The sequence below is a fragment of the Heptranchias perlo genome, chromosome 20 (assembly GCF_035084215.1).
Source record: "Heptranchias perlo isolate sHepPer1 chromosome 20, sHepPer1.hap1, whole genome shotgun sequence".
NCBI lineage: Eukaryota > Metazoa > Chordata > Chondrichthyes > Hexanchiformes > Hexanchidae > Heptranchias > Heptranchias perlo.
Genome location: NC_090344.1, coordinates 17875520 through 17887926, shown reverse-complemented (window position 1 = coordinate 17887926; position 12407 = coordinate 17875520). Strand labels below are relative to the sequence as shown.

Sequence of the window (12407 nt, the reverse complement as noted above, 5' to 3'; positions counted from 1 at the left end):
ACTCGAGCTGTGGCCTTACTAGTGTTTTATGTAGTTGTCAGATAACCTCCCTGCTATTATATCCTATGCCTAGGCTAATAAAGGAAAGTATCCCGAATGTCTTCTTAACCACCTTATCTACCTGTCCTGCTACCTTCAGTGATCTGTGGACATGCACTCCAAGTTCCCGCTGTTCGTCTCCACCTCTCCGTATCCTCCCAAGCAATGTGGTTTCAGAGCAACTAATTCTGGAACGTCTCACTTGATAATACAAGTCATAAGTCGAAACCAATTTGGTGAAGGGAGACCAATATTGGTGACTGGAAATAGTTAGTGTACAACTTGATATTACTGCACACCGGAATAGAAAACGAGATTGGATGGACAGAAGAGGTCTGACAGGATGGCCAAGCGGTTGTCGGAGGCAGTGAACGTTTACACTGGCTGCACAGTGAGAGCGGCTCGTTGGTCTCGGGATATGATTCTCGCTTCGGGGGTTTTATTGATTGATATGCGAGAGATCCTGGGTTCAAATCGCGGACGAGCCCTGCTGTCTCGCTGCTTTTAGTGAAAAGTCTCCAATTGGATTCTGACATCTTTCCAGTGTTGCTGTTGGTAGAATTGAATTACATCCAGAGCATGTTTGAGCTCCAGAGGACAGAGTTCGGAAGTTTCCATGTCACAACACAAGTGAAGTAAATAAAATGTCTCAAGATGATGAGGAGATTGAAGCTGACTGTGAATTTATCTCAATTCAGACAGTCTCATTGATATTGGATGATGGGATAGAGAGCCAAATATCCAAGTTTGCTGATGACACCAAGATGGACAGCATTGTAAGCAGAGTAGATAGAGGCATAAAATTACAGAGAGACAGTAATATAATAAATGAATGGGCAAAACTGTGGCAAATGGATTTGAATTGACGCAAGTGTGAGGTCATCCACTTTGGACCTAAAAAGGATAGATCAGAATACGTTCTAAATAGAGAAAAACTCGAAACTGTGGAGTTCCAAAAGGACATAGGGTCCATGTACATAGATCATTAAATATCATGGACAGGTACAGAAAATAATCGAAAAGGCCAATGGAATGCTGGCCTTTATATCTCGAGGACTCGACGACAAGGGGACAGACATTATGCTACAGCGATACAAACCTCTTGTTAGACCACACCTGGAGTACTGTGTTCAGTTCTAGCACCGCATCTTAGGAAGGATATATTGGCCGTGAATGGAGTGCAGCGTAGATTTACTAGAATGATACCTGGACTCCAAGGGTTAAATTACGAGGAGAGATTACACAAACTAGGGCTATATTCCCCGAAATTTAGTAGATTAAGGGCTGATTTGATCGAAGTTTTCAAGATATTAATGAGAACTGATGGGGTTGATGGAGAGAAACCATTTCCGCTGGTTGGGGAGTCCAGGATGGGGGGATTGAAGTTAGGAAATACTTCTGTCAGCAAAAGGAGGTGGAAGTTTGAAAATCTTTTTCGCAAACGGCAGTTGATGCGAGCTCAATTGTTGATTTTAAAGCTGAGATTGAAATTATTTTGTTCACCAAAGGTGTTAAGAGATGTGCGGCTAATGCCCATATATGGAGTTACGTCACAGATCAGCCATGATCTCATTGAATTGTGGAACAGGCTCGAGGTGCCCAAATGACCCACTCCTGTTCCTGAGTTCCGCATGGTCCAGAATGCAAAAACTTGCTGCATTGGCCGGGAATCGAACCCGGGTCTCCCGCGTGGCAGGCGAGAATTCCACCCCTGAACCACCAATGCTCATAAAGGCTGCCTTGCTTGTTTCCATTTGAAATGATCTCTGAACGAACATGCCGTTTGCTGTTGGGATGGCCGAGTGATTGAAGCGTTGGTCTCAAAATTCCAATGGTGTTTTTCTCCCTCGATTTGAATTCTGCTCGCAGCGTCACTGTTTAAAGATCTCTTCAATGCTGAAATAGAAAAATTGGAGTTAGTTGACCGCATTTATTTCTCGCTCAGCATGACAGATATTTCAGCGTGGCCGGTGCTTTTGATTGGGTGCCCAAACTTCTCTTGAAAGATTTCAAGACCCGAGAAGGAATCTCTCCCAATCTGTAACTTAAATTCTGCTAGTTTACAAGACCTGACATTTATACTCTTTATTTTCTTTTCGTGCATCTCTCTATCTCCCCCTGTCTCTGACTCTTGTCTCTCTGTGTTGTCCCCGATGTAATTCTGATCTAAACTGCAAAACCAGCAGAGAAGGGGAAAGAATAAAAAGATTGAGGCGGTTGGACAAGTAAAGGTGGAACCCAGCTGATAAATTCGGAGCTAATGTACCCACATTTATGTCTCTTCGCTCCTCATAGTGAATGGAAGCAGCAATTTGAGTGAAGTATACTTATGGTAGAGTGTAAACTATGACGATGCCGAGACAGATGACAATGTCGTTTCAGAGCAATTCATTCTGCAAAGTGTTACTTGAAAATACAAGTCGTACATTCAAAACGAATTTGATAAAGAGAGGCTAATATTGTCGATGTGAAATAATTCGTGTACAACCTGATGTTGCTCTACATCGTACATCGTACAAGAAAGCGAGATTGGAGGGACAGAGCGTTCTGAAAGGATGGTGGATCGGCTTCAAGGCAGCGAAATTTTACAGTGGCTGCACGGCTCTGTTGCCAGTTGGTCTTTGGGTCTGATTCTCGCTCAGGGAGTTTCACTGGTTCAAGTGCCGGATCAGTCCCGTTGTGTCCCCATTTTTGGTCAAAAATCACCAATTGGCTTCTCACAGCTTTTCAGCGGTTTTGACTTATCTCCAGCAGAGAATGTTTGAGCGCCAGAGGACAGAATGCAGAGGGTTTGTCCACGCAACACACTGAGACGAAATGAAGACAAGTTTTCTCGAAGTTGTACTGACTGAAGCCGGCAAATTAATTTATCCCAACTCAGGCGATCTCACGGGTACAGAATACAAAAGGTAAAGGATGCTGAATTGGACTGGAACCAAATCCCTGATTTCCCACCGGCAGGCGAAGATACTAACACTGAAATACTAATGCACACACAACTGCAGGCTGCACGTGTAGCGTTGGGTACATGTCCAGAACATGCAGTCTGGCAGAGTTCCCGTGATAACCCTACGCAGTCTGCTCCACTGCCGTGCAGTTCCTGTGGGTTACGTAAGGAGTGGGTCAAGCATAGCCGTGTAATTCAATGGGGGCTTGAAACCACCTCACATCGCCACTGTGAAATGCTCAAATAAATAAGAGCTGAAGTTACCAGGCAGTGTTTACTCCCTCAGAGCATTAAGGATAATCCAGCCCATTGTTCACCTAAAAGATTTCACGACATGAGACTGAATTTATTTTAACCTGTACTTTAAATTCTGCTCAATCACAGAATTTGGACATTTATACTATTTTTCTTTGCATGCATCTCTCTATCTCTGTCTGCGTTTCTTCTTTCTCTCTGTTTCCCCTGATGGACTTATCAGGCTTCCTTGAACGGCCGGGTCTGAAAACCCGGGATGGGACAAGGCTGTCGGATCTTCAGTCCAGTTGCTTTATTTCGACGGGATGAGCGTTGCTATTTTTCGTCTCCGCTTTCGGAAAATATAACCCCAGATGGAAATTCCCCTCCTCGGGTCCCGTCACCTCCCGGTAATGGAAATGAACCCGATCTATCACTCGGTCTTAATATCTGTATTCTCATTGCTTAAGAATAAAATTATGGGGCTACAGCTAGTCTCAGGACACATTTTAGAAATTAACACATAACAGACTTATTCGGAAACGTGGGATTAAAGGGCAGGTGATAACCTGGGCACATAATTGGCTAAAGGGAAGGAGGCAGAGAGCAGTTGTGAACGGATGTTTTTCTGACTGGAGAGAAATATGCAGTGTGATCCCCCAGGGGTCGGTATTCGGACTATTGCTTTTCTTGTTTTTATAAATGACTTGGATGTGGGAATAGGGAGTACGATTTCGAAGTTTGCGGATGATTCAAAACTTGGCAACGGAGCAAATAGTGAGGAAGATAGTAGCAGATTTCAGGAGGACAGAGACAGACTAGTGAAACGGGAAGTCACGTGACAGATTTAACGCAGATCAGTTTGAAGTGATGCACTTTTGGAAGAAGAACCATTTATGGCTGGTTGCAAGAGCAGAGGGACCTGGGGTGCATATTCACAAAACAGGGCAAGTAGATAAGGCGGTTAAGCAAGCGAATGGGGTACTTCGCTTTGTAAATAGGACGTTGAATATAGAAACAAGGAAGTCATACTAAACCATTACAAATCATTGGTTAGGCTCAGCTGGAATATATTGTACGGTTCTGGGCACCACACTTTAGAATGAAAAGGCATTGAAGAGGATTCAGAGCAGGTTGACCTGGATAATACCAGGGTTGAGGAACTTCAGTTATGTGGAGAGATTGGAGAAGCTGGAATTATTCCACTTACAGCAGAGAAGGTTAAGGAGTGAATCTAATGGATGTATTCAAAGTAATGAGGGGTTTTGAAAGATCAAGTAGGTAGGAATTGCTTCCTCTGGCAAGTGGGTCAGTAACCAGAGGTCATAGATTTAAAATAATTGGCAAAAGAACTAGAGGGGAGTTGAGGAGAATTTTAACCGTGAAATTCGGCTTTTCTATTCCCTGATGAATATCGCAGATTATAATGTCCAGGCGGGGTGGGACTGAATGGGGGATAGAGTGCGGAGATTGGAATGGAAGCTCATCAGAATGAACTTGGTCTCATCAGTTTTTGATATTTTTCCTACCAGTTGCCCGAAGCTGGCGGTGAAACTTCTTCTCGAGAGAGGATCGTCATTTCAGTTCAGAAGGAAAAAGGTATCAAGAAAATCGGGTGACACAGACACGGAATGATCCGAGACTGACAGCAATTCCCATTTAAACTGACACAGACACGGAATGATCCGGGAATTACAGCACATCCCTTTTAAACAGACACAGGCACGGAATGATCCGGACATAAATCATCATTATGGTACATAAGTTTTTCTTACGTTGACCATAAGGTTTGCTCCTTTTACAATGACTCCGCTTTTCTCTTTGATACTTCGCGACCATTCTCATTTCAACACGTTCGTGGAAGGAACTTTTGCTGATTTCAGCAAACAACGCAAAAACCTCTGCCCGCCGTTTCGAGAAGGATGGGACTTTCACCAGACCTGCTGGACAGACTGAATGAGGGAAAGAAGACTTAAACACAATAACGACGAGGATTCGAACCCACGCGTGCAGAGCACAATGGATTAGCAGTCCATCGCCTTAACCTCTCGGCCACCTCGTCACATGAGGAAACCTGCGAAATCCCTTTTATTCAAAATGAAAATACTGGTTATGTTGCCAATTTGAAATAAAAACAATGAATGCTGGACATCCTCAGCAGGTCAGGCAGAATCTTTAGATATAGAAACAGAGTTGACGTTTCAGGTCGATGACCATCACATGAGTATTACATCACACTCCTGACTTGCGCCTTGCAGATCGTCGAACAGCTTTGGAGAGTCACGAGGTGAGTCACTCACCGCAGAACATCCAGCCTCTGACCTGCTCTGACAGCCACAGTATTTATGTGGCTGGCCCAGTTAAGTTTCTGGTCAATGGTGATCCTCAGGATGTTACTCGGGGGGATTCGGCGATGGTAATGCCATGGTAATGGTAATCTCCCACAGAAGAGATTTACTGGAAAGATTCCAGGGATGAGGGTCTTTAGTTACATGGATAGACTGGAGAAGCTGAGGTTGTTCTCCTTCGAACAGAGACGGTTGCGAGGAGATTTGATAGAAGTATTCAAAATCATGAAGAGTGTCGATAGAGAGAAACTGATCCCGTTGGCGGAAGGGTCAAGGACCAGAGCACATAGATCTCAGGTCTTTGGCAAAAGAACCAAAGTTGAAGGAAAAACTTTTTTTACACAGCGAGTGGTTATGATGTGGAATGCACCGCCCGAGGGGGTCTTGGAGGCAGATTCATTCATGGCCTTCAAAAGGGAACTGGATAAGTATTTGAAAGGAAAAAATACAGGGCGGGGGAGTGGGTCTTCCTGGATTGCTCTTGCAGAGAGCCGGCACGGACTCAATGTGGCGAATGGCCTCTTTCCGTGCTGTAACATTTCTATGCTTCTATTCTATTTGTAGGAGACGATGCTAAACGACCGGAGCGTGACATCAATCGACCTGGTCATGTACATTCCCTGATAATAAATCCTAGTGTGAGGGAAAGAAGGAATATGTAATTATTGTACATATTTTTTATATTATGCTGACCATAAGAGATACTCGGTTTCCCAGGGGACCATTGTGCACTTTGATTGATAATTCACCTAGATCACACCTTACACTCCCAACACCTCCGTGCAAGAAACAGTTTAGGTGCTAATTTGACTTTGCTGATTTGAGCAAACAGATGTTCGCCAGCAATGCGGAAAGGCACTTCTTAGAAAAGAAGGATTTTTGGTGAAGAGACCAAACTGAACAGCGCCAGTAAATTCTTACAGCGGTGGAATTCGAAACCTTGCAAATCAGAGATCAAATCTAACATTTTCGAAAACTAAGCCACTGTCCCACATGGCAATCGATTCGTTGCGGCTGAAAGATGTCATAGAGCTGAAACGTTACCTCTAGCTCTTTCTCCACAGGTTCTGCCTGACCTGCTGAGTGTTTTCAGCATTTTCTGGTTTCATTTTTATGATTTCACAATGGCTGTTTTCCTGAATACACCCAATTTGACCAAAGGACGCATCTCGCACTTTACTTTCCCCACGCGCTTTAAAGTCTGTCGTTTCCGAACAAAATCCCCTCCACGCCGGACATTCAAAGGACCTTTCACTCACGGCCAACCTCCTGTAATCGACACTTTTTCACCACTGCCGCTCTTTGCATTTCTCCTCATTCCTTTTCAATCGGACATTTCCACAGACCTGTTAAAATCAAGTGGAACATTTCCGATCTTCCTGCACCGCCCAGATTGCCAAAAGTGCACATTTCAGACGTCATTCGCAGCGATGTAGCGCCGCCCGTCTCTCCCGCACATCAACTACTCGGGGAAAAGCGCCAACGACCATGGAAACAAAACCCAGTTCTTCAGTTAACATCCCCCGTGTCACAAGATACGCCATGGAAATTTCACGAGAATTATGCCGCTGTCCTTCCGAATGCCAGCCCTGCTTTCTTTGAGCTTGTCTCTGGAGCAGTCTCGCAGGTGGGAATGTTTCAAGGCACAAATGAACATTGGTGCGAACGGGACATGTGCCCCCGAGAAACAGCGGTCGATGTGGAGCAAACTTAAAGACATAAGAATGTGAAAGTGAATGTTAGAGTCGGTAAGGCCGCAGTAAAGTCTCAATGAAATGGACCATGATTGTGGAAGGAAAAAAATCTGGAAGAAGCGGCGGGTCTGAATTTTGGATCTTTCAGCAGAGACACATGAGAGAACAAAGACAGGATACAGACAAAGGTGTTGGAGGCAGAAAGAAAAAGAACGAATTAAGAGGAATGAAAAGAGAGTGAAAGAAAGGATGCGATAGAAGGCGATGAAAGAAAGAAAGAAAGAAAGAGGGGAGAGAGAAAGATAACCGTGCAATACTCACCCGGCAAACGGGCGCTGCTCCCAATCGGCTGCACTTCGCCCCACTGACCCTCGTCCCATTCACAACATCCTACAATATACTGTCAATGCTGTGCAGTGAAACAGAGAATTTAAAGGTATAAAGACACTCACACCGTCCTACGATACACTTTCAATACATGTGCAGTGAGACAGCGAGTTTCAAGGTATAGAGACACTCACACACCGTCCTACGATACATTTTCAATACATGTGTCGTGAGACAGCGAGTTTAAAGGTATAGAGACACTCACACACAGTCCTACGATACACTTTCAATACATGTGCAGTGAGACAGCGAGTTTCAAGGTATAGAGACACTCACACACCGTCCTACGATACACTTTCAATACATGTGCAGTGAGCCAGCGAGTTTCAAGGTATAGAGACACTCACACACAGTCCTACGAAACACTTTCAATACATGTGCAGTGAGACAGCGAGTTTAAAGGTATAGAGACACTCACCTTTTTGTTCAAAAGTAGCACATCCCAGGAATATTAGAGACCGAGGGTCAGTTTCCCTCTCCTGATGTAGCTGAGGCTTGTCAGTCAAGAGTCCCCTCCTCCCAGTATTGGCTGTGGAGGAAGTACAGTGTAGATTTAATGGAATACCTTCAGCCTGACCGAGGTTAGGCTGACTGGCCAGTAATTACTCGATCTACACCTTTCTCCCTTTTTAAATAACGGTACATCTTTAGCAGTCCTCCAATCCTCCGGCATCACATCTGTAACCAGAGATGATTGGAAAATGATGGTCAGAGCATCCGTTATTTCCTTTCTTGCTTCTATTAACAACCTGGGATATATTTCATCCGGGCCTGGGGATTCAGGTGGAATGATTTGGGGATTTTCTATTTTCTGTTTGCAAAAGTTTGCACCGCAGGTCAAGATCACAAGTCTCGGTCAAAATTAGGACCACTTCCGGGTTTAAACCTCAAATCGTGAATTATGCCACAACCCCAACGAGCCCAAAAACAAATAAATTAACGTGTTACGGACACATTCTATGAGAGGTCTGTCTGTACAATGAAAGGGCGTTTTTGATCAGTCATTCTGATATCCGTTTCCTCCTGAAACTTGAACAAATACAAATTCCACACTCTTATTTTGTCGTTTAATTCCACAAATTAGGTGAAAATAATAAATTACGGAAGGCACTGCTGGGAGTTGAACCCAGGATCTCCTGTTTACAAGACAGATGCTTTAACCAACTAAGCCACAGCGCCACTTGATATCATTGTTCGCCCACCTCCTCTCACTAATATCTATCAGCGACACGTTACTGTCTGTTTGGGGTTCAGACCGTTTTATCTTTGTCTGTTTCGCTTGTCCGTTTACCTGTGCATCCCAATTTCGCCTGCATTTCTCTCTGTGTTTAACTTTATGTATCCCTCAGTGCGTTGATACACGGATGATTATGTGTGCTTGTATTTGTTACATTAAATAAATTAGGGGTTCAGACAATTCTCGCTCTGACATTGGACAACTATTGACCCAAACTTTACAGCGAAGTGTTGTTTATTATGGTGCCGAAACTAAAAAATCGTAAGAGGTCCAAAAAGGGAAAAGGAGATAAACTTGTGAGGGAAAATATTGACAACAATCAAGGTTTTTTCACGTATATTAAGAGAAAGAAGGGTGACTAAGAGTAACTTGGGCCCCTTAAAGACAGATGGAGGTGATATTGTAATTGAAAATCAGGAAATGCCAGAGTTGCTAAATATTTACTTTTCATCGGTCTTCACAGAAATGGATGGAGCTAACATACCAGAGACACGGGGAAAACTGAAAATAAATCAAGGGGATTCGAATAAGTAAAATAATGGTAATGGAGAAAATAATGAGACGAAAGATAGACAAATCTCCAGGACCTGATGGTTACCATCCCAGGGGACTAAGAGGAATAGGCGAGGAAATTGTACATGTTTTAGTCATGATCGTTCAAAAGACTCTTGATTCAGGAATTGTTCCTTTGATTGAAACATTGTCACTCTCACTCCATTATTTAGGATGGGTAGGAGAGATAAAGTTAGAAATTAAAGACCCATTAGTCTGAAGTCTGTTGTGGGGGAGTTACCAGTATCTGTTATTAGGGAAATAATGACTGAACACTTGGATAAATATGAAGTTATCAACGAGAGCCAGCATGGATTTGTAAAGGGTAAGTCAAGTCTAACAACACTAGTTGAACTTTTTGAAGGTGTAACTAACGTGGTAGATAATGGAGTTTCCTTGGGTGTTATATAATATTCACTTCCAGATGCATTCGATAAGGTACCACATAAGAAGCTGTGAACAACAATGAGTGTGCGTAGAATTTAAGGCAACCTAATGAAATGGGTTCGGAGTTGGTTAGAAGGTGGGAGACAGAGAGCCAGAATAATAAGGTATGTACTCAAATTGGCAGGATGTGATCAGTGCTGGGGCATTAGCTTTTGACTATATGTATAAATAACGTAGGTGAAGGTATAGGAAGCCGTATCGCCACGTTTGTCGCTAGCATCAAATTAGATATCACAGTGAGTAGCGTTTCTGGGTGTATAAGGTTGTGGTGCAATCGGTCAGTCTGCGGTAATTAGAGGACTCTAGAAATACCCAGGTTATGAATTCGAGTCGCACCTTGGATAGACAAACATTCCAATCCGAGCATTTTGACCGGAGTTCAAGGTGCAACTGGCATGTTCCATAAGGCATCTACTTCTTAGTGTTCCAATGTAGGCACTTGTGGGTACTTGAGTTCCTCTGGCCGACCGTCTTGCAATAGCAGGTGCGAGTTTACTTGTTTATAAGGGAAGAGGGGGCGATTAACGACAGCTGATATGGCAAAGCGGCCTCCACGAGGTCCGTAAATCTAAAGAACCAAACACACAAATCTTCTTTTCGTTGAGTGGATATTCGTCGATTGGAAGTTTCGTGTGAGGAAAATTTGGAAGGAAAATTTGGAAGGGAAATCTGCTGCCTGGTGTCACTGTGTAACGGGTGAAACTATTCAGTTTACAGATGTTAATACGCTGAAAGGTCGAGAGGCCTTTTCCAACTCCCGTGTGGGACAAGTTTAGCTTTTGAGCCACTGGGTAAAGTGTTATTTTAATTGGTGCTAACGATTGACAAGACATTTGGCACAAACAAACAGAATTGTAAACTCACAAGTTCGCACTCCACGTTTCTTACATCATGTTCAACAGAAACAAGGAATCCCCTCAACACGTTACTGAGAATTTTCAAAAAGGGATCCTCATCATGGTTCGACGTCAACGAGGGATAATTCATAGTGCAGGAATCTGCATAATGGAAACTTTTCCAATCGCGAGTCCGGGTAGCTCAATCGGAAGAACATCGGACTTTTAAACCCGAAAATGATCTGAAGGTTCAAAGTCTGGTCCAGGCTGTAAATTTTGAAACAGCTGGCAAGTTCCGTCTTTGCAGCGGAGCAACAACTGCGGGACAGACGGTGCCTGCGATGTGCTGTCAAAGCTTCGGTGGTATCCTGTTTCCCAGGAATGGACAGAAATGCGCTTTCTTCGGCGGCATTCGCTTCTTTCCGCCAGCAACGTGTGATTGGAGAGAGCGGGGCCGGACAGGCGGCCTGAATGTTGTTGCTGTCGTGGCCTCACTCAATCCGGGAGCTGGGGAACATCGAAATCGGAAAACTGATGGATGCAGTGCTGTTTAGAACTGCAGTTATTAACCGACGCAGCGCTGCAGGATTCTTTCATGATCTCTCACAAATCAACTGAAAACAGTCGCAATGTGCAGCTTTGAGAGGGGCTTTCTGCACCATTAGGGCAGGAAACGGGAGTGAGGGAGAGACACTGTCGGTATCTCTGTAATGCTTGAGTTTGTGTAGAACTGTGCAGAGGTTCTATGAGGTGTTGTGTTTTTTTTCATATTTAACTACAGAGTGAATTCTTGCTTCATTTATATTCACTAATTGTTGGTGGATAACGTTTTCAAAATGTTTCCGCTCGGTTTCGAACCGGAGTTATTTAGTGCGTGATAATTACTGCACGACGAAAAGTTCACTGTGTAAATGCATATTGGCATAACTCAGATGATAGCTGCCGTCTACAAATGCTCTCAGTGCGAGAGGCGGGTCAGATTCCCGTTCAGGGAATTAAGTTTTACAAAATAGTTTATTGTATTAATTTCGCAAAACTCATGAAACTCTGTAAAAAAGACGAATACTCGTTCTAATCGCCATTAATCAACCAGCAACATTCTGTTTCAGACTGAAGGAAATCCGAACATTTTTTTAATCATTCATGGGATGTCAGCGTCGGTGGAAAGTCCAGCACTTATTGCCCAATCCTAATTGCCCTTGAGAAGATGGAGGTGATCCGTCTTCTTGAACCGCTGCAGTCCGTGTGGTGAAGGTTCTCCCACGGTGCTGTTAGGAAGGGAGTTCCAGGATTTTGACCCAGCGACGATGAAGGAACGGCGATATATTTCCAAGTAACGATGGTGTGTGACTTGGAGGGGGCCGTGCAGGTTGCGGTGTTCTTATGTGCCTTCTGCCCTTGTCCTTCCAGGTGGTAGAGGTCGCGGGTTTGGGAGGTGCATCTTGTGGATGGTACACACTGCAGCCACGGTGCGCTGGTGGTGGAGGGAGTGAATGTTTAAGGTGGTGGATGATGTGCCAATCAAGTGGGCTGCTTTTTCCTGGGTTGTGTCGAGCCTCCTGAGTGTTGTTGGAGCTGCACTCATCCAGGCAAGTGGAGAGCATTCCATCACACTCCTGACTTATGCCTTGTCGATGTTAGAAAGGTTTCGGGGAGTCACGAGTCTCCAGTGCAATCACATCTTTC

General features: G+C 44.1%; 2 non-coding genes across 2 annotated transcripts; both read right to left on the bottom strand.

Moving 5' to 3' along the window:
- Positions 1-1694: 1694 nt before the first annotated feature.
- On the bottom strand, positions 1695-1765 carry trnag-gcc (transfer RNA glycine (anticodon GCC)). The gene has a single exon. It is a non-coding gene; the product is annotated as a tRNA-Gly (tRNA).
- Positions 1766-8754: 6989 nt separating this feature from the next.
- Positions 8755-8828, bottom strand: trnat-ugu (transfer RNA threonine (anticodon UGU)). The gene has a single exon. It is a non-coding gene; the product is annotated as a tRNA-Thr (tRNA).
- Positions 8829-12407: the final 3579 nt, after the last annotated feature.